Source organism: Bos grunniens, chromosome 16, assembly GCF_055505025.1.
Source record: "Bos grunniens cultivar Pamir isolate PY7600 chromosome 16, Bosgru_T2T1.0, whole genome shotgun sequence".
NCBI lineage: Eukaryota > Metazoa > Chordata > Mammalia > Artiodactyla > Bovidae > Bos > Bos grunniens.
In genome coordinates, this window is record NC_141180.1 from 4,291,341 (window position 1) to 4,310,071 (window position 18,731).

Sequence of the window (18,731 nt, forward strand, 5' to 3'; positions counted from 1 at the left end):
TCTGTGCATCTTTTAGCAGACCTTGTCTTCTTTATGCCATTCTCTTTAGCCAGAGAGAGTAACTTCTCTTAGGAGCAGATCCCACCTTGCCACCAACTTTCCACTTTTATCAGTTTCTCCAGCCCAGTCAGTATCAGATGCTCCGTCCTTTGATCTCCAGCTCATGTGAATAGTCCTAACTGTCTCCTGTTTTTAAAATCACAACCGTAGGCCAAAGAATCCTGACTGTGTCCTGCTGAGCTCCCTTTTGCATTTGATAGGTTTTTGCCTTGAGGGATACTGTTTACACAGATTCGTAACATTTTGCTTCTGCCTGTATCACGTTCTTCAGGTACCTCTAAGATAGTAATGCAGAGACACGCAGACAGGTCTTAGCGTCTGCTTGCCCTGCTCCAAGTGACCTCTTCAGAGTACCAGCCGGTGACCCAGCGACTGTATTCTTAAGGAACAGTGTAGTGCAGCCGCTGGCGTGTTTAGCATTTACAGAATGCACGACAGAAAGTGGTCTGAGCGCAGTGTCTGACTGTTGGTCAGATTAATGTTGGTCCAGTGAGTTCACAGAGGCTGCGCTTGTGGACGTGACCCTCAGTGTGTGCTGGCTGGTGGGCAGCAGCGAGGACGTTATTAATTTTTAGATTCATGTAGTTATTTTTGGCCGCGCTGGGTCTCTGTTGCTGCGAGTGGGCTTCCTCTCGTTGTGACGCGCGGGGGCTACTCTCTGGCGGCCGCTCGCCGTGGTGGCCTCTCTCTTGTGGAGCACGGGTCTCAGGTGTGCGGACTTTAGGAGTTGTGGTCCCCAGGCTCCAGAGCACAAGCTCAGCGATTGTGGTGCCCGGGCCTAGTTGCCCTGCAGCGTGTGGGATCTTCCTGGACCAGGGATCGAACCCCCGTCTCCTGCATCAGCAGGCAGACTCCTCACCACTGAGCCACCAGGGTAGCCCTGCGGGGACATTACTAACCTGTCACCCTCTGCCTGGGGCGGGGCTGTTTGGGGTTCCTGTACTCAGGCCCCCCCGCCCCGATTCAGGCCCTACATCCACTCTGCCCCTGCCTCCCATCACAGGATTTACTGGAACATGTGCCGTGTATGTGTGTTTGTGGAGGCCGCCTTGAAGCCCATTGATACCCCTCCACACACGCTGAAAACCCCAGAAAACCCTGGCATTTAGAGAGTAGAACTTTGGTGAATCATACATAAGATGGTCTAGGAGATTTACATGTTGCCTGAAGTGGGGGGAAAACAAAATCTGTGAGTAAAATGCGGTTACGATGCTTTTCTGCTCCAGCTTCGTGTTGGTTAAGGAATTCTTGAGTTTCTCTCACCCCAGGCGCACCAGGATGAATTAGAGCAAATCTTCAGTGAGAGCTCCGACAGCGTACCCCATGTTGGAGCAGAAAGCAGCGCTTATTTTCTCATAGCTGCTAACCAGGGGCAGAGTTTCCTGTGGCTCTTCAGGGGCGCACCTCCGAGACAGACCCTTCGGTTCTACCTGGAACGTAGTTGAGAATGTTTGGCTCTGAGATCACCCCCTCCTCCCCGCAGCTGCCTGGAGGGTAGGAAGCGAGTCATCTTCAGGGCTCAGCGTTTATCGATTCTCACTCTGATAGGGATGCTGCAGAGCTCGTTTTCTGATTGTAACTTGTCTCATTAGGTGCTTTTATTTATTCACATGTTGTTTAATTTTGCAGCTTTAATCAAAAGGATTATTACTCAGCGACTTCTTTTTATATCTTTTACTAATGTAGCTTCACTTCCACAAATTTCACCTGCTTGGTAAAAGTTGTTCCATTCTTAAAGAAGAAAAGATTTTAATAGTAATACCTCAGTACCCTTCTCAATTTTCATTCTTTTTCTTTAAAAGCCATCTTAATACCTTAATAATGGTGCTTCAACAGTTGAACACATGTTCACTGAACAGATCCTTGGGGTCAGACACTGTTTCAGGCTCTGGGTTCTCTGGGCACACTTCACCAGAGAACGTAGAATCAGGGACCTGGAAGTGTCCGTAAAGGGCATCACTTTAATGGCTTTTCTGACCCTGGGAGCTCTCCAGGTGTGTGCCTCGTCGTCGTGCTGCCCCGTGAGTGCACGGAGACCCTGGCCAGCTAGCCCGGCACAGCCCTCCCCTGCCCTACGGACCTGGCTCACCATTCCTCAAATCACAGTTGCTTTCAGTAGGTGGTGTTACTTAATGTATTTATCTGATGAAAGTAATTCACAGTGAGGTGTGAACACCTGATAGACAGCCCTCAGGGGAGCATTTTAATTTTAAAGAAAGCCGGGTACACCTGAATTAATTAGAATGATGCAAACTTGCTGTGGTGCAAAGATCTCTGAACTGAGGATCAAGTATACCTCTGTCGGTTGGGTTTTCTCATTTTCCCGGTTTATAGTGATACTCCGTTTGTAGGTTGTGGTTAACAGCTTTAATATGTGTGTAAGTATATTTAGAGTGAATTTCATTAAGACTTCTTTTTTTTTTTTTTTGGTTTGTAACTTCCCAGTTAATGAAATAAAGTGATGGCATGGTTACAGCACCTAATTTACCAATTTATTTTCTCTGATTAGGCCTCCAGTTAGATGTATTACAGAAGTAGAAATAAAACTAATATTTAACAGTGTGTCAGTAGCTGTGGAAAGAGTCTGCTGCTGTTGCTGCTTCTGAGTCGCTTCAGTCGTGTCCAACTCTGTGTGACCCCATAGACGGCAGCCAATGAGGCTCCCCCATCCCTGGGATTCTCCAGGCAAGAACACTGGAGTGGGTTGCCATTTCCTTCTCCAGTGCATGAAAGTGAAAAGTGAAAGTGAAGTCGCTCAGTCTTGTCCGACTCTTAGCGACCCCATGGACTGCAGCCCACCAGGCTCCTCCGTCCGTGGAATTTTCCAGGCAAGAGTGCTGGAGTGGGGTGCCATTGCCTTTTCTGGGAAAGAGTCTACATATTCTCTTTAGTACAGCCACATGAAGTGGGGATTGTTATTTTCATAAAGATGAGGATATGGAATCTCAGAAAGGTTAAGTAACACACAGCTCCCAGAGGTGGGACTGCGACTTGAATCTGTTTTTCTGATTCTCGAACCATTAGGCTGTGCTGCCCCTAAAATAATCAGCATTTTCTAATAGCTTTGACCTTTTCTGCAGCAGTTTGAGAAAGCCGCCTGTTGAGAACATCCCCTATGCTAGGCTAGACCAGAGTTGTTGTGATACTACATTAGCATCTTTTAACAGGGATCAGTCAAAAGACGAAAATGGCAAGAAGAGTGTGAATGTCATAGGAGATTCTCAGTCTTCTTTCATTCATTGAGCGCGTGTTTCTGAGTGCCAGTTATGTGCCGAGCACAGAGGCAGAGCAGTTGAGAAGATGGCATTCTCACAGGATGTCAGTTTCAGGTCAGGGACTGTGGTGGTGTCAGGGCTGTGGTCTGCTCTGCAGTGTCCACGCCCAGTGTGGGGAGGGCAGGTCCCTGAGTGCTGTGCAGAGGGACTGGGGGGCCTGGGGTGTCCTCAGGTGATGGAGGGGAGACAGCCACATGTCTCATCAGCTCTCAGTTGGGTTCCAGGCAGTTATCTCGTTCCAAAGGTAGTTGTACTTCATATTCAGAATCTTGTGACTAATTAAGAGTAAAGAATATATTGCTTTTGGTCTAAATACTTGTGACTAAGGAAGCTGATTAAGAAGCAGTCTCTCAGCTATGGTGTCAACTGCCTAGGCAGGGGCTTGTGGGGCTTAGTTTTGTTTACTCAGAGCCTGAAACAGTGTCTGACCCTAAATATCTGTTCAGTGATTATTTGTTCAACTGTTGAAGCACTATTATTAAGGTACTAAGATGGCTTTTAAAGAAGAAGAATGAAAACTGTGAAAGGTATTGAGAGGTATTACTATCAGTATCTTATCTTCTTTAAGAATGTAACAACTTTATCAAGCAGGTGAAATTTGTGGAAGTGAAGCTACAGAAGTAAAAGATATAAAAAGAAGTCGCTGAGTAATTATCCTTTTGATATTTGCCTCATGGCAGTTATAGTCCACCTTGAACTTGGTCTTTGTTGCTCTCTGTGAACACTGGATTTTAGGTGTTTAAGGACAAGCCTGTCTTTGGATCTCTTGCAGATTTTTGGAAGTTGTCATCATACAGATGATGTTCAATAGTGGCGTGTTAAGTTATACTCTGTTATCACAGTGAAGTTAGTAAAAGGTTCTGCTGTATTTCCAACATCTATTTTATATTTCTTAAATCTTAAAAAAATTTAATGTGTAGAGCTTTGAAAGGCTATTTTTTTTTTTACCTTCACAAGCAATATGTGCTTTATTTAAATTTTTTTTTTTTTTTTGTAGAACTGTTGATAAACCACAAACTCTGTCTTAGTAGGCAGAACTGGTAAAGATCAGGTGGAGCCTTTTCCTCTTTCAGTTCCTTCTTATTTATCATTTGAATCTGAAAATAAAGCATAGAGCTATCAGTTTAGTACATCTGATGGTCTTCTGCAAGCGTGTATGCATCCAGAAATTAGTCATTTCAGAAATAATTTTGTCTTGGTTGGGTAGCAAAGCTGCACCAGCATAAAGATATGTTTAGTGTTCATGATCATTAATGAAAATTAACCAGTCCTTTAAAATGTTGTCCCTTGAGTAGTGGTAAAATTTAGACTTTTTATTAATTTCAATTAAAAATTATTTGAAACAGCATGAATTTGTGCAGAAAACATTGGCTAAAATGAAACACAGTGAGTTCAGAAGTGTGTTAATGTCCTCAAGGTCTGCACATTAAAAATACATGGACGTGGTTCAGGAAGAATTATGAAGTTTTGTTTTTTTTGAGATTCCAGTGTGTCTTGGATATATTTGGAAGAGGAAGTCATGTGATATTTGGGGAATCTTTTTCAAGGTCTTGGTCATTGTTAGTCTTTTATATAAATTAAAATGGTATTTTCTATTTAATATAAACAATGAGTTTATTTTTAGAAAATATTTCTTTTTCCCTTTTTATTGTGTTCTTATTACTAGAGAGGACATGAGAACTAAGTTTTGGTGTTGTTTTGCTGTGCAGTGTGTGATTTTGATGACAAGTATCTGCAGAAAATTTTGTTGAAAATGAGGGACAACACAAGTTCATCAAGGTTATGTGTTGGTTGTGTTTACTGTGTACAGGTTTTGACATGTCACACAGGACATTTTAAGCCAAAAACCACATACGAAAATACTAGTTTCCAAGTTTTCAGTGGTTACTATTGTGTTTTTTCATAACAATGTTTATTTCAAAAGGTGGAAGCATTAAACTGGAATACGAGTTGAAAGCCAGCATTTTAATTTGTAAATATGTATTGATAATTTGATAGCTTGACAGTTGAGGATGTAAATGAGTGACCTGTGGTATAATACTTTGTACCTGGCACTGTTCTGCATTGGTCATTGAGGCTGGTGTAGCTATCTAGAATTCTTTATAAGGCCATTATAAAATCCACTTCCTTAGAGTTTACTCAGTTTGGGGATTCATAGAATCTCTTGGTAAGTTTTTGATTTATTTCCCTCAGGTATGATTGAAATTGACGTAATCATTTTGTGTTTGGTAAGCATGGGAAGAAGATGGAGATGCCCTTCATGTTAACTTTTCTGCCTTAAACCTTGTATCATAACACCACTACTTGACTTGTGGTTTCTTCAAATGGTGGCCAGAGTATTGGCAATGAGGTCACTGAACACCAGAAATGCCTTCTGAGTCATCACAGCAAGACCAAGTTACATTTACCATGGTTTAGAGCTTACATCTTCATGGTATTGTAATTCTTTGAAATGTATGGTTTGTATTGTACTTAATATGTTTGACAGATTTAACCTACACAACTTGTTGTTCAGTCACTGTCACGTCTGACTTTTTACAACCCCATGGACTGCAGCACACCAGGCTTTTCTGTCTTCCACCATCTCCCAGCGTTTGCTCAAACTCATGTCCATTGAGTCGGTGATGCCATCCAACCATCTCATCCTCTGTCACCCCCTTCTCCTCCTGCCCTCAATCTTTGCCAGCATCCGGGTCTTTTCCAGGGAGTCAGCTCTGAAATACGTATGATTTGTACTTACTTTAGAATATAATTTGAAGTACAACTAGAATTTGCCTTTTTTAAGGTATGGCTGAATTTAATTTGGTCAAAACACAAGAATTATTCATTTACTGTTGTTACGGGACCTAGCGATTCTTATTCTGAGTTGCAGCCCTTAATTTAAAAGCTGGGGCTGGGGAGAGTGAACGGCGGGTACTCTTGCTCAGTCTCTGCGTTGGAGGAGGTGATGAGTAAGGTGGAGCTCCGTGGTCTTGGAGCGCTGTCTTCCTCCCACGCAGATGTCCACGGCCCAGAAGGCAGGGGTGTTGAAGCTTCTGCAGCCAGAGGATGGGCCAGAGGCCCTGTTCCTGCTTCTGGGTCTTTAGTAACTGGGGCCAGTGAGGCCTGCGGGTTGCCTCTACCGCCTGCTGCCATCTGCACGGAGGTGTTAAATCCTGGAATTTGTATTTACCTCTTTCACTTTTGCTTTTTGCTGTACTAGGTGTTTATTCGTTCATTTATGAGACATTTAATATTTTTATATTCTTTGGACTGTGTTAATTCTTCAGTTTGTAATTTTACTTTTAATCGTACTTTGCTTTTTTATTATTTTGTGTTGATTTATTTGGTTTTTAAAAAGTTTTTATTCCTTTTATTGTTTAAAAAAATCATTTCATGAAATACTTTTTGTTTGAAAAAAGTTTTGATCTTTTTGGGCACCACCCCAAAGGGCAGGGTGCCCTTTGGGCATCTGTTTCTTTTTCTAGTGGAGAGATGAGGGAAGCTCTTAGAGGAGTGAATATTGTTATTGTATTTCTTTAACCAGATTACTTCTTTCTTTCTTTGATTGGAAAATAAAAATAGCATAATATAGGGTAGGGTTTTCTTTTTACTCCCGGTTTTGCTGGGATATGATGGAGACACAGCACTGTACGGGTTTGGGCTGTGCAGCATAGTGATACGACTACGTACGTCGTGAAGTGACTGCCCCAGGTTTAGTGAACAGCTGTCAGCTCCTATACGTGAAAATTAAAGAAGGAAAAAGACGTTTTTCCCTTGTGATGAAAACTCTCAGGATTTACTCTCAGCAGCTTTATAACATGCAGCTGTGTGAGTGGACTTGATCGCGTCGTACGTTACGTCCCCAGCACTGACTGAGTTTTTAACTGGGGTTTTATACCTTTTGACCGTCTTTATCCCATTCTCTCTTCCCCCACTCCCTCTGGTAACCACAGTCTGATCTCTCTCTCTCTTTTTTTAAAAAATGAGTTTGTTTATTTTTGAAGTGTAATTGACCTCTAACACTATGTTAGTTTCTGTTACACAGAGTAGTGATTTGTTATTTCTGTATATTTCAGAATCATCACCAGGATGAATCAGTTATAATGTCACCTATAAAGGTGTTACCTGGTTATTGACTATGTTCCCCACGTACCTGTGGGTACCCATGGGTACATTTCATACCCACGACACACTTGTACTGTAGCTGGAAGTTCGTACCTCCTTAATCTCCCTCCCTTAACCACCTGGGTCTTACCACTCACCTCCCCCACTACACGTGTTCTCTGTAACTCAGGTTGTCGTGTTCATTTGTGTTTTAGATCCCACCTGTAGGTGAAATCGTACAGTACTTATCTCTCTGAGTGTTTTCACTTAGCAGTAATACTCTCTAGCTCCATGCGTGTTGTCACAGATGACGAGATAGTATTCTTTTTTGTGGCTGAGCGGCCCAGGTTGGGGGTGTGTGTGTGTGTGTCTGTCTGTGAACACTTTCATCTGTTGATGGGCACTTGGGTTGCTTCTGTATCTTGGCTATTGTAAATAATGCTGCAGTGAACACAGAGGCGCGTGTAACTTTTCTAATTAGTGTCTTTGTTTTCTTCCTACGGTAGTTCGAGCTTTAATTTTTCGAGGCACCTCCATACTGTTTCCCAGACTGGCTGCGCCAGTTTACATTTCCATCAATGGTGCATGAGGGGCGGGTGGTGAATATCATGAGAGGTGATTTCAGAAACTCTCAGCATACACACTCTAAATAAAACTGACGCTTACTCTTTGATTGAATGTGAGTAGCCAGTTGAATCTCTGTCTCAAGGTAAGTAGGGGTAAATGGGTTTGATGACATGATTTTCTAAAAACCTAAAGTCTGGAATCCTTCTATGGATAGAACAGAATAAAACCTCACAGACTCCGTGATGCAGTGGAGAGACACGGGACAAGGGTGGAACATGCTTTTGGTCCTGGCTTGGCTGTTGATTACCTTCATAACTTGGTAGAGTTGTTTAGCGTCGGTTGATTTCACTCTTCATAGTTATAAGACGTTTGCACTTTGTATCTCAAGAACTGTTATGAGCGTCCGATAGAAAACGGCATGAAAGTGCTTTGTAAACTTTGGCTGTAAGTCACTCTTGGTTCTGTATCGTGTTCGTGAAGTCTTTGAAAAAAGGTGTGATCACTTCAGCAGAAATCAGATGTCAGTGATGAACTTCCCTCCTATTTTGATGCGTGTGATCAGCGTGGAAGAAAGGAATGTGAGAGGAAGCCTCCCGGGCCCCCACTGCGCGAGGGTCAGGTGCCCGGAGGATGGAAGGTGCTAGAGTGTTTTGGGCCGCCGAGTTAGTTTCACTCTGAAGATGATGTTCGGTGGAGAATACAGATTCAGCACTGAGTCTGGCGGTCCTGTAAAGGCTTGGTGGCACCCACAGACACTGAGCAGGCCTTGCAAGTCACAATGCGACTGTTCTTTACACACCTTTCTTCCAGGTTTTTTTTTTTTTTTTTTTAGCATTCACTAATTTAAACAGGAAAGTAAGGATTCTATATATGTGTAAAAATTTTGAACTTCTGAGAGTTAATATTGACAGACTAGAAGCTGATTAGAATGGGACTAAACTAAGGGCCCATGTCTCTGAATTTCTGATGATGAGGTGAGATTCAGTTCAGTTCAGTTGCTCAGTCGTGTCTGACTCTTTGCAACCCCATGAATCACAGCACGCCAGGCCACCCTGTCCATCACCAACTCCCGGAGTTTACCCAAACTCATGTCCATTGAGTCGGTGATGCCATCCAGCCATCTCATCCTCTGTTGTCCCCTTCTCCTCCTGCCCCCAATCCCTCCCAGCATCAGGGTCTTTTCCAGTGAATCAGCTCTTCGCATCAGGTGGCCAAAGTATTGGAGTTTCAGCTTCAACATCAGTCCTTCCAATGAATACCCAGGACTGATCTCCTTTAGGATGGACTGGTTGGATCTCCTTGCAGTCCAAGGGACTCTCAAGAGTCTTCTCCAGCGCCACAGTTGAAAAGCATCAGTTGTTCGGCGCTCAGCTTTCTTCACAGTCCAACTCTCACATCCATACATGACAGGGTAATACTATGTGACTGTGTGGGTCTTAGTGGACATGCCATCAGTAGGGGCATGGTGCAGTTGGTTATGAGTTCTGAGTATACTGATAATAAGCACTGCAGCGTGCGAGTGGCTGAGGTTTATAGTGAATCCAAGGCCACCCCAGTAATGCCGTCACTCTTACTCATTTGCGTGCCTCTTTAACTTTCTGGAGTGAGTGCTGAAGGAATCTGGAATGAGTGCTGAAGGAGTGCACAGTACCACGTGTAAAGTAGGTAGCCAGTGCAGAGCTGCTGTACAGCACAGGGAGCTCAGCTCGGTGCTCGGTGATGACCTAGAGGGTGCGATGGGGGAGTGGGCAGGAAGGAGGCTCAGGAGGGAGGGGATACGTGTGTACACCTAGCTGATTCCCTTCACTGTGCAGCAGAAACTCAGCGTTGTAAAGCAGTTACACTCCAGTAAAAAAGGCGAGTTGTGCATGTGATTGAGAACCACTGTGTCAGGATTTAAGTCCTGCAGTTAACTTTGAAGCAGAATTCTGTTAAATCATTGATATCAATCTCTTTTTAAAGGTGTTTCATAAAGTTTATGAGTTTATATTTTCTGAGCAAATTTTATTTAAGAGCATTCTGTATGTTCCTGAGTTCTCAGTAGCAGTGTTCTCAGCCTTGTTCGTGTCATGACACAGAGATGACAGTATTTATATGGATGTCTGGGCAAACAGATTTTCATTGGTGAGTGGTCAGTGGGGCTCCCAGGGTTGAGGGATCATTTTATTTTCAGTCTTCTTAACCATGAGAAGTACACAGAGGAGGGGTGTTATCTCTGTGGTTTCTTTGGTGAGAAGAGAATCTGCTGTTTTAATTCACTGTTTTCATTCACTGCTGTTTTATGCTAGCTAGGTTGGCAGGACTCTGAAGTTAGATTGGATTTAGAAGAACTTGGAGTTCTAGCTTTTTGGTATTACTGGTAAACCCTCTGAGCCTGTTTCTTTGTCTTTAAAATGACAGCAGTAACCACCTTTCTCTTTCTACCATAAAGCTGTGATGGCCAAGAGAGAGAATCAAATATGTCAATATGTTTTTAAACAATGGTTATTTTTGTTGTAGTTTAAGCAAAATGTATGTACCTTTCTTAATTCATAAGAAATAATAATTAGATGCTTTTGTTTGATATGTATATAGTATGTGTATATATTACATATTTAATGTATAATGGCATAGTGTCCATCAGTGAAACCTTTTGACTCCAGAGCTGAGAGTGATTTCACAATGACTATGATAATATGAGGATTAATGAGGGATGAGTGTATTTCTTTGCATTTCAGGCTACAGCCTAGAATACACTTCTGGTAGTAATTCTAATTATGGCTTTTGGTAAATATTATAAACAACTTTCATATTCATCTATTTTTAATGAATTTTTTAAAAGGTATAATGAATAAAATTCAGAATTAGTTGGATGGCATCACCGACTCAATGGACATGAGTTTGAACAAACTCCAGGATATAGTGAAGGACAGGGAAGCCTGGCATGCTGCAGGCCATGGGGTCCCAAAGAGTCAGACACGACTTAGTGATTTAACAACACCAACTGATAGTCTGTATATTCATACTATTTTTCTCTTAAGTAATGAAGCTAAGCTAAATGTCTAACGGCTTTATTCTGGTGGCCGGAAAAGCACCCGGGAATAACCAGCCTCTGGCCTTGCAGACTAAGATCACAAAGTAGTGGGTGGACTCGTTATTCTGTCCGTCACAGTTGACTAGTCAAAATATTCTCCCCATCTTGTTGGACTCTGTATTCAGGATCTGCTTGGCCTTTCGATCGAGGAGCTAGTCAGATACTGTTGCAGAAGTGAGGCTTCTCTTTTATCTCCCATCGCCACTGGAGCTGAGGGAGCCTCCTGCTTGCTGGCCCAGGCTGCCATCTGAGCCTGTGACTTGTGGGTGGGGCATCTTGTCCAGCCAAGCAGCTGGCAGTCTCCATTGTTAACTGCAGTCTTTCTCAAACTGGGGCCTGTAGGTTCTCATGTTTAGGAGACCCTGATCTCCACAATAAGCTCTCAGCTTTAAGCCTCATGTTCTGGATCCTCTGTGACCTGGGCTCAGATGACCGTTTTAGGCTTGACTTTCCAGCCCACATGGCTTACCATGCAAACACATTTTAGGTGGCACTCAGACGCTTCCTGTCTGTGGAGCGCTGTTCCCTTCCGTGTCTGTATACCATCTCTCCAGAGTGCTGTCTCCTTCTACTTCTGTGTACAGACTCCTCAGTGTCCTCAGGGGACTGCTTCCAGGACCCATGGCGGATACCAGAATTTAGGGATGCTCAGGTCCATGGCTGACCCTCTGTATCCCTGGATTCCACATCCGCAAATATGGAGGACCAGTTGTACATGTATTGAAAAAGATGCAGGTGTAAGTGACTGCACGCATGGACCAGTGCAGTTCACTCCTGAGTTGTTCCGGGTCAGTGAAGTCTACTTGTATCTATCCTTAAAGCTCAGCTCGCGATGACAGTGTCAGTCACCCCTAAATGCACGTTAGTGTATCAAACCTGTCATCAAGTTACACGTTTGTTTTAATGGCAATCATTTAAAAAGGTTTTTAAGTAACAGTCTTTTATAGCGGAAAAAAACACAAATGATAAAAATTTTTATTATATAAAAGGGAATACAGAAAAGAGTCTCTCCCCACCTCAGATCCAGAGTGCCTTAGCACCCCTTCCTAGAGAAGTAGGTGGCCGTTTCTCTTCCATCTGTTCAGAGAATTTGAGTGCATTTGCCAGCAAATGTATTTAAGTGTTTCCTTGCACACATACTGGTGCATTCCATGCAGGTTGTTATCTCTATTTTATTTAGTTTGCAGATTCTTCTACTTCGGCACACAGGGCTCTGGCTAACTGCTGTGCAGAGCAGTCCCCCTGTGACCGTATTGAGAGCTGGTTCCACTGGACAGTTTCTCCCGAAGATTTTCTGTGAATAACTAGGATAGCTTTACCATCTCTAAGTTAATGTTGTTGTAAGTGATGCATTCAAATTATTGAAGGCTTTTATTTTCACTTTTTCCTTGCATTTGTTATTAATGCTGTCAATTCTATAAAGTGGAAATATTTAAGCTTGCTTTAATGAATAAAGGCTTTCCTGGTGGCTCAGATGGTAAAGAATCTGTCTGCAATGCAGGAGACGTGGATTCAGTCCCTGGGTCAGGAAGATCCCCTGAGGAAGGGTATGCCAACCCACTCCAGTATTCTTGCCTGGAGAATTCCATGGACAGAGGAGTCTGGTGGGCTGTAGTACATGGGGTCACAAAGAGTTGGCACGACTGACCGATTAACTCTTTCATTTAATGAATGAAAAAATTTTCCTTGCCTCTTTATGTAGTTTCTTTTCACCATGATATATATAAAGGCCTTTCCCCCTAACAACAAAGGTCCGTCTAGTCAAGGCTATGGTTTTTCCAGTGGTCATGTATGGATGTGAGAGTTGGACTATAAAGAAAGCTGAGCACCGAAGAATTTATACCTTTGAACTGTGATGTTGGAGATTTTCGAGAGTCCCTTGGACTGCAAGGAGATCCAACCAGTCCATCCTAAAGGAGATCAGTCCTGGGTGTTCATTGGAAGGACTGATGTTGTAGCTGAAACTCCCAATACTTTGGCTACCTGATGCGAAGAGCTGACTCATTTGAAAAGACCCTGACGATGGGAGGGATTGGGGGCAGGAGGAGAAGGGAACGAAAGAGGATGAGATGGTTGGATGGCATCACTGACTCGATGAACATGGGTTTGGGTGGACTCCGGGAGTTGGTGATGGACAGGGAGGCCTGGAGTGCTACGATTCATGGGGTGCAAAGAGTCGGACATGACCGAGCGACTGAACTGAACTTCCCCCTAAAATTACACTTCGAAAATATTATCCTTTCATTAATAGTATTGGTTTATTATAAAATGTGGAAAATCTTGTCCCAAAAATCGATTTGCATCATCTACTGTCTTTGTGACTTTGGGTAGATTATCAATTTTTTATGTCTCTTTCCTTATCAGTAATATGGGTTTAATAAATGAATCCATTTTGTGTTGTCACATGAGAAAATGTATGTGGAAAAATTACAAATTGCAAAATTTTGTAGAAATGTTATAAGAAATTAAAATTAACTTACCATGTATGGATGTGAGAGTTGGACTGTGAAGAAGGCTGAGCACTGAAGAATTGATGCTTTTGAACTGTGGTGTTGGAGAAGACTCTTGAGAGTCCCTTGGACTGCAAGGAGATCAGCCCTGGGATGTCTTTGGAAGGAATGATGCTAAAGCTGAAACTCCAGTACTTTGGCCACCTCATGCGAAGAGTTGACTCATTGGAAAAGACTCTGATGCTGGGAGGGATTGGGGGCAGGAGGAGAAGAGGACGACAGAGGATGAGATGGCTGGATGGCATCACTGACTTGATGGACGTGAGTCTGAGTGAACTCCGGGAGTTGGTGCTGGACAGGGAGGCCTGGCGTGCTGCGATTCATGGGGTCGCAAAGAGTTGGACACGACTAAGCGACTGATCTGATCTGATCTGACCATCAAATAGATAAGATTTTTCTCAGCATTTGTCTAGGACAAGCCCTGAATATTTGTCAGCATGTTTTTTCTTCGTTGTTCCATTGTTTGCAGTTATTTATTTTTTACCTTAATGGCTAATACAGCCCTTAATGTTTCTCCCTGTCTTTTTCCCATGTGTTTTGGGAAATCAGTTGGTACTGTATTTAATTTTTTAGTAATGCCAGTTCTCATCTGCCTTTGTGAACACAGCATGTTATTTTTAGTAAGAGAACCAATGTTGATTTCCTCAAGTGGGATAAGGGAAAAAAAGCACATCTTCTGTGCTGAAAAGTAATAGACTCCACTGATTGCATTTAGATTCCTCGGCGTTCTCTTTGCTCTTCATGTCCCTCCTTGCTTTGCCCTGTTGCCTGTCTTCCTTAGTTAATTCATTGTCCTTGCCCCGCCCCTTCCGCCAGGCCTCAGGTCTTCTCAGTGCCCTGCTTCCCCCACATTGGACAGCGGAGGCTTTGTTGTAGAGAGCACCTCTTCTGTTCCCCTTTAGCCACCTTCACACTCCTGGTCATTTCCCTTTCCCAGAACCTGTCTTTAACAACCTGCTAGTTGGTTTCCCAAACATTCCAAGTATTCTGTTAAAACTTTTAATCTCTGTGACATACAACTCTTTGTTCACGGCTTGTTTGTCTACCCATTTATCCATCTGAACGTATAAAACGTCATCCCTTATGCTAAAAGGAATGCAGAGATGATACTGGCCCAGCCATCAGGAATTTACAATCTAGTGAGAGAGAATGACATCAGGTTTATCGAATTTGTTAGGTTTTTGGACGCCTTCCAGCCCCATCTGTAACTGCTACTCACAGGAGAAGATTGAGCTCTTGAGAAGCCAATAATTAACAGCTGGGTATGATGAAGTTTTGATTCTGTTTAATTTATTGAAGTGCCTGTGTTAATATCCTCTCTGAATGGGATTGCTTCTGATTTGAAGATTCATTTATTAATAAGGCTATGAGGAAGAGTTGTTCTGAATTAGTCAGTGAGAAGTCCTGGCTCACTGGTCTTTGGTTTGTCTAAGCATTTTCTTTTTAAAATTTATTGGTTTTTCAGTGTTGGGGAGCTCGCCAGGCTTTATAAAACTTACTGCACGGACCTTTTCTCCTTGTTTTAATTACTGCACTGGTGAAGTCTGTGTCAAGCAGATAGAGACAGCTATTATTTCCTGATGACTTCCTTTCCCTCTCAGTTCTGGCAGCGTTTCAACAGGAATCCAGCACTGACCAGGTGGTGCACGGAATGACAACTTATTTAATGGTTGCTATTTTATTTTCAGTGAAGTAGTATCTTGTAGCTAAATAATTTGCAGTTCCCCGGCCCAGTCATCACGAGAGGCAGGGGGAGTTCTGCTCCTTTCCCATGGTCTGTGTTGTGGCATCAAGTTGCAGCTGACACAGCTCAGATTCAGGTGTGGTGACTCAGATTCAGGTGTGATGACTCAGCATCACGCTTATTCTTGGGCCACAGCTCTGTTCTTCTGCTGTGTGTCTCAGTTCTTACCACTGGATCTAAGTTTGTGCTGGTACTCCAGTTCCTTCCTTGAATAAATGGTAAGCTTTTCAAAAGCAAGAAATAATGTCGCACGGCCTTTTGAATTGCATATGTCTAGCGTGGTGCTCTGTGTTCAGTAGGATTTAAATGAAGGTAGACTGGTCAGTGATGAGACTGCTTGCTTATAAGTGCAGGAGCCGGATACCACATTCATCTTACTCATTACAAGTATAAAGGATACTTACAGGGATCTCATATGTCAGGTACTTTAGATCTTAACATGTGGATAATGATCAAGTTTCATTCTCTGTTTGGCCAAGGCATAGCTTAAACTTATTTTGTCTTTCAGGCAGTCTAGTCAACTGTCAGTTTTTGTTTTTTTTTTGTAATGGAAATTTTTGTTAGTTTAAGCTTGTTTTATTTTCTCGGTATCTCTATATATTTATTTATTCACATATTTCTCCTTACTGATTTTCTTCCCATTTAAAAAATTCTGATTTTTCTCCCTTTTCATCATTTTGGTGTCCTGAACCATTGTATGTTTCCTGATTTGCAGTTTGCTACAACTGCTGACATTCAGTAGTGGAAAGTAGTGTAGAAAGTGTGTCCCACGGGAACTGCTCGTTTAACTTTCTATCAGTCTTGTCCCAGTTTGGCAGTGCTGGGCTCACACTGTAGTCACCAGACTTTAACCCTGAAATTCACTCTTTCCAGTCCACCTTGATCTTATATCAGAAAAGTAGAGTAAATTGAGGAACTTGCCCCGAAGTACATAATCAGTGAATGGTTTCTTTAGACACAATGAACTTTGCCAAAATATATTGGAAGTTAGAGTAGCCAATTGCTGATGCTCAACAGATGTGTTGTCCATATATGTTTGTGACTATAAATGCCCTCCCTTATGTTTTGGGAAAAAAGATCCAGGCCTATGGTAAAAAAAAAAAAAAAAAAAAATTCAAGTGAAAGGAGAAAATAATATGATGAGACAAAAAAAATCACTACATCTCATTACTCACAGAATATCATGATTAAAATTTTGTTGAATAATCGACTATACATCTCTATATAGTGCATATGTATACTTTTTCATAAACTGGCTCCTCTGTCTATAGTGTCCTGTAATCTGACAGTTTGCATTGTCAGCTTGACAGTTTATTATGAATTATTATGAATGTCTTTCTGTGTTTGAAAATAGCAGTCTAATTCACTGGACTTAATAGCTGCCTAGAATTCCGTTGTATGGGCCTACTGTGCATCCATCTCATTGCGTTCCTTTTGTTATCTACTTTGAATAAATGAATTCTGTTTAATTCTGTCACTGTTTAACTTTTGAAATATGTTGGCGGATTATCGTACAGAAAGATACAGCATACTCTTATCACCAGTGCAAGAGAGAGTTTGAGTACAGCAGTTCTCGACAGTACTGGGTGTTACTCCTTTTTTTTTTTTTCCTGGTTTAGTGTTTGTTTATTTGGCTGTGCTGGGTCTTAGCTGTGCCTCTTGGGGTCTTTGATCTTAGTTGCAACATTCAGGATCTTGAGTTGTGGCAAGCGAACTCTTCCTTGCAGCATGTGGGATCTAGTTCCCTGACCAGGGATCGAACCTGGATCCCCTGCTTTGGCAGCACAGAATCGTAGCCACTGGACCACTGGAGAAGCCCCTATTACTCCTCTTTTTTAAAATATTAATATCTTTTATGTGACTCAGCATATTTAAAACACAATTATTGTAATATGCAGTCAATATTAAAACATTCATAAAATAATTCACAGTTTTTTTCCAATTCCATCCTTGAAGTTCTACATGTATATTTTTTGAAAAATAGACTACTTTTACGAGCACTTTCAAGTTCATAGCAAAGTTGAGTGGAAAATACAGAGTAGAATTTCCCTGCTACGGCCCCCTCCTGCCTTCTCTGTTACCAACATCCCGCAGCGGAATGGCTCATTTTCTGTAACTGATGAACTTACTTGGACACATCAGTCGCCCAAAGTCCATAGATTTCATCAGGTGTCACGCTTGGTGGTGTCTGTTGTGTGGGTTTTGGACGACTGGATAATGATGCATAGCCTCCTTTATAGTGTCACAGAGTGCTTCACTGTCCTAAATCCGTCAAACTCTGCTCACCTCTCCTCCCCTCAACGTCTGACAACCAGTGGTCTTTTTATGGCCTCCATAGTTTTGCTTTTTCCAGAGATATCTTCCCTCTTAAGTTTTTGAAGACATTTCTGTCTATCTTACTTTATATATTTTTTGATTGATTGGAAAAGCTGGCATTTTTTCATTGATATATTTTTTGTTTTTGTTTTTTGCACGTTTCAACATAAAGCCTTTTGTTCTATCTGTATTCATTAATTATCAAATAGTATTATTTTTCCAATGTAACATTTATATTTTAAAATTTTGTCTATGATCTTTATTCAGAAGTTAAAATATTTCTTTCTAGTCAGATTACTCTTTCATTTTTAATGGTTTCTGGTTTTTGGATTTTTGCTAAGGAGCTACGGAAGCCAAGGAAGAAATCAGGATCAGTGTTTTGCATATGTTTCTGATATAGGTCAGCTTCATTACAGTTATATTATTGCTAGTGTACAGAGAAAATAAAGTTAATTGAATTACTGATATTATTTCCTTAAATGTTTGATAAGAATTCACCAGTGATGTTGCTTGGTTCTGAAATTTTTTTATGTAGGAAAGATTTTAATTATGATTTCAATTTCTCTGTCATACAAATGGCTATTCAGATTTCTTGGTTGTTCTTGGGATAGCTTTGGTAATTGCATCGTTGGAGGAATTTTTTTCTTCAAATATTAAAATACGTTTGTACAAAGGTGTGTATAAACTTCAGCATTATCTTTTTAATTTCTGTAGAGCTGTAACGGTAAGCCCCTGTTTTCACCCAGAGTTTGTGACTCGAGTATTCTCCCTTGTTTTTCTTGATCATTCGAGTTCTAGGGGTTTACCAGCTTCATTGGTATTTTCAGAGGAGGAGCTAGAGTTTTGATCATTTCTCCACTATTTGTTCATTTTCTGTCTGTCTCACTGATTTCTTGCTCTCTATTGTTTTCTTCCTCCTTATTTTGGATTTCACTTCTTCCAGCTTCTCCTGCTGCTGCTGCTGCTTTCTGCCTTCCGCTTCCACCTCCTTCCTCCTGCTCCTTCCTCCTCTTCCGTTTCTTCTTCTTACTTTTGGTTTTTTATTGTTTATTTCTTTGCTTTTTTTTTTTTAATGAAAATTGAAGTTTAGTTGATACGCA

General features: G+C 41.8%; 1 protein-coding gene across 35 annotated transcripts in view; it reads left to right on the plus strand.

Moving 5' to 3' along the window:
• DENND1B (DENN domain containing 1B) overlaps positions 1–18,731 on the plus strand; it is a 279,101-nt gene that overhangs the window by 17,920 nt on the left and 242,450 nt on the right. Inside the window, exon 1 of one of the 35 annotated variants that reach the window (XM_086343204.1) lies at positions 15,393–15,533. The exons of the other annotated variants lie outside the window; for them this stretch is intronic. The gene's annotated coding sequence lies outside the window, so the exon portion shown is untranslated. Of the gene's footprint in view, positions 1–15,392; positions 15,534–18,731 lie in introns of those variants that run through there. 35 annotated transcript variants of the gene reach the window in all.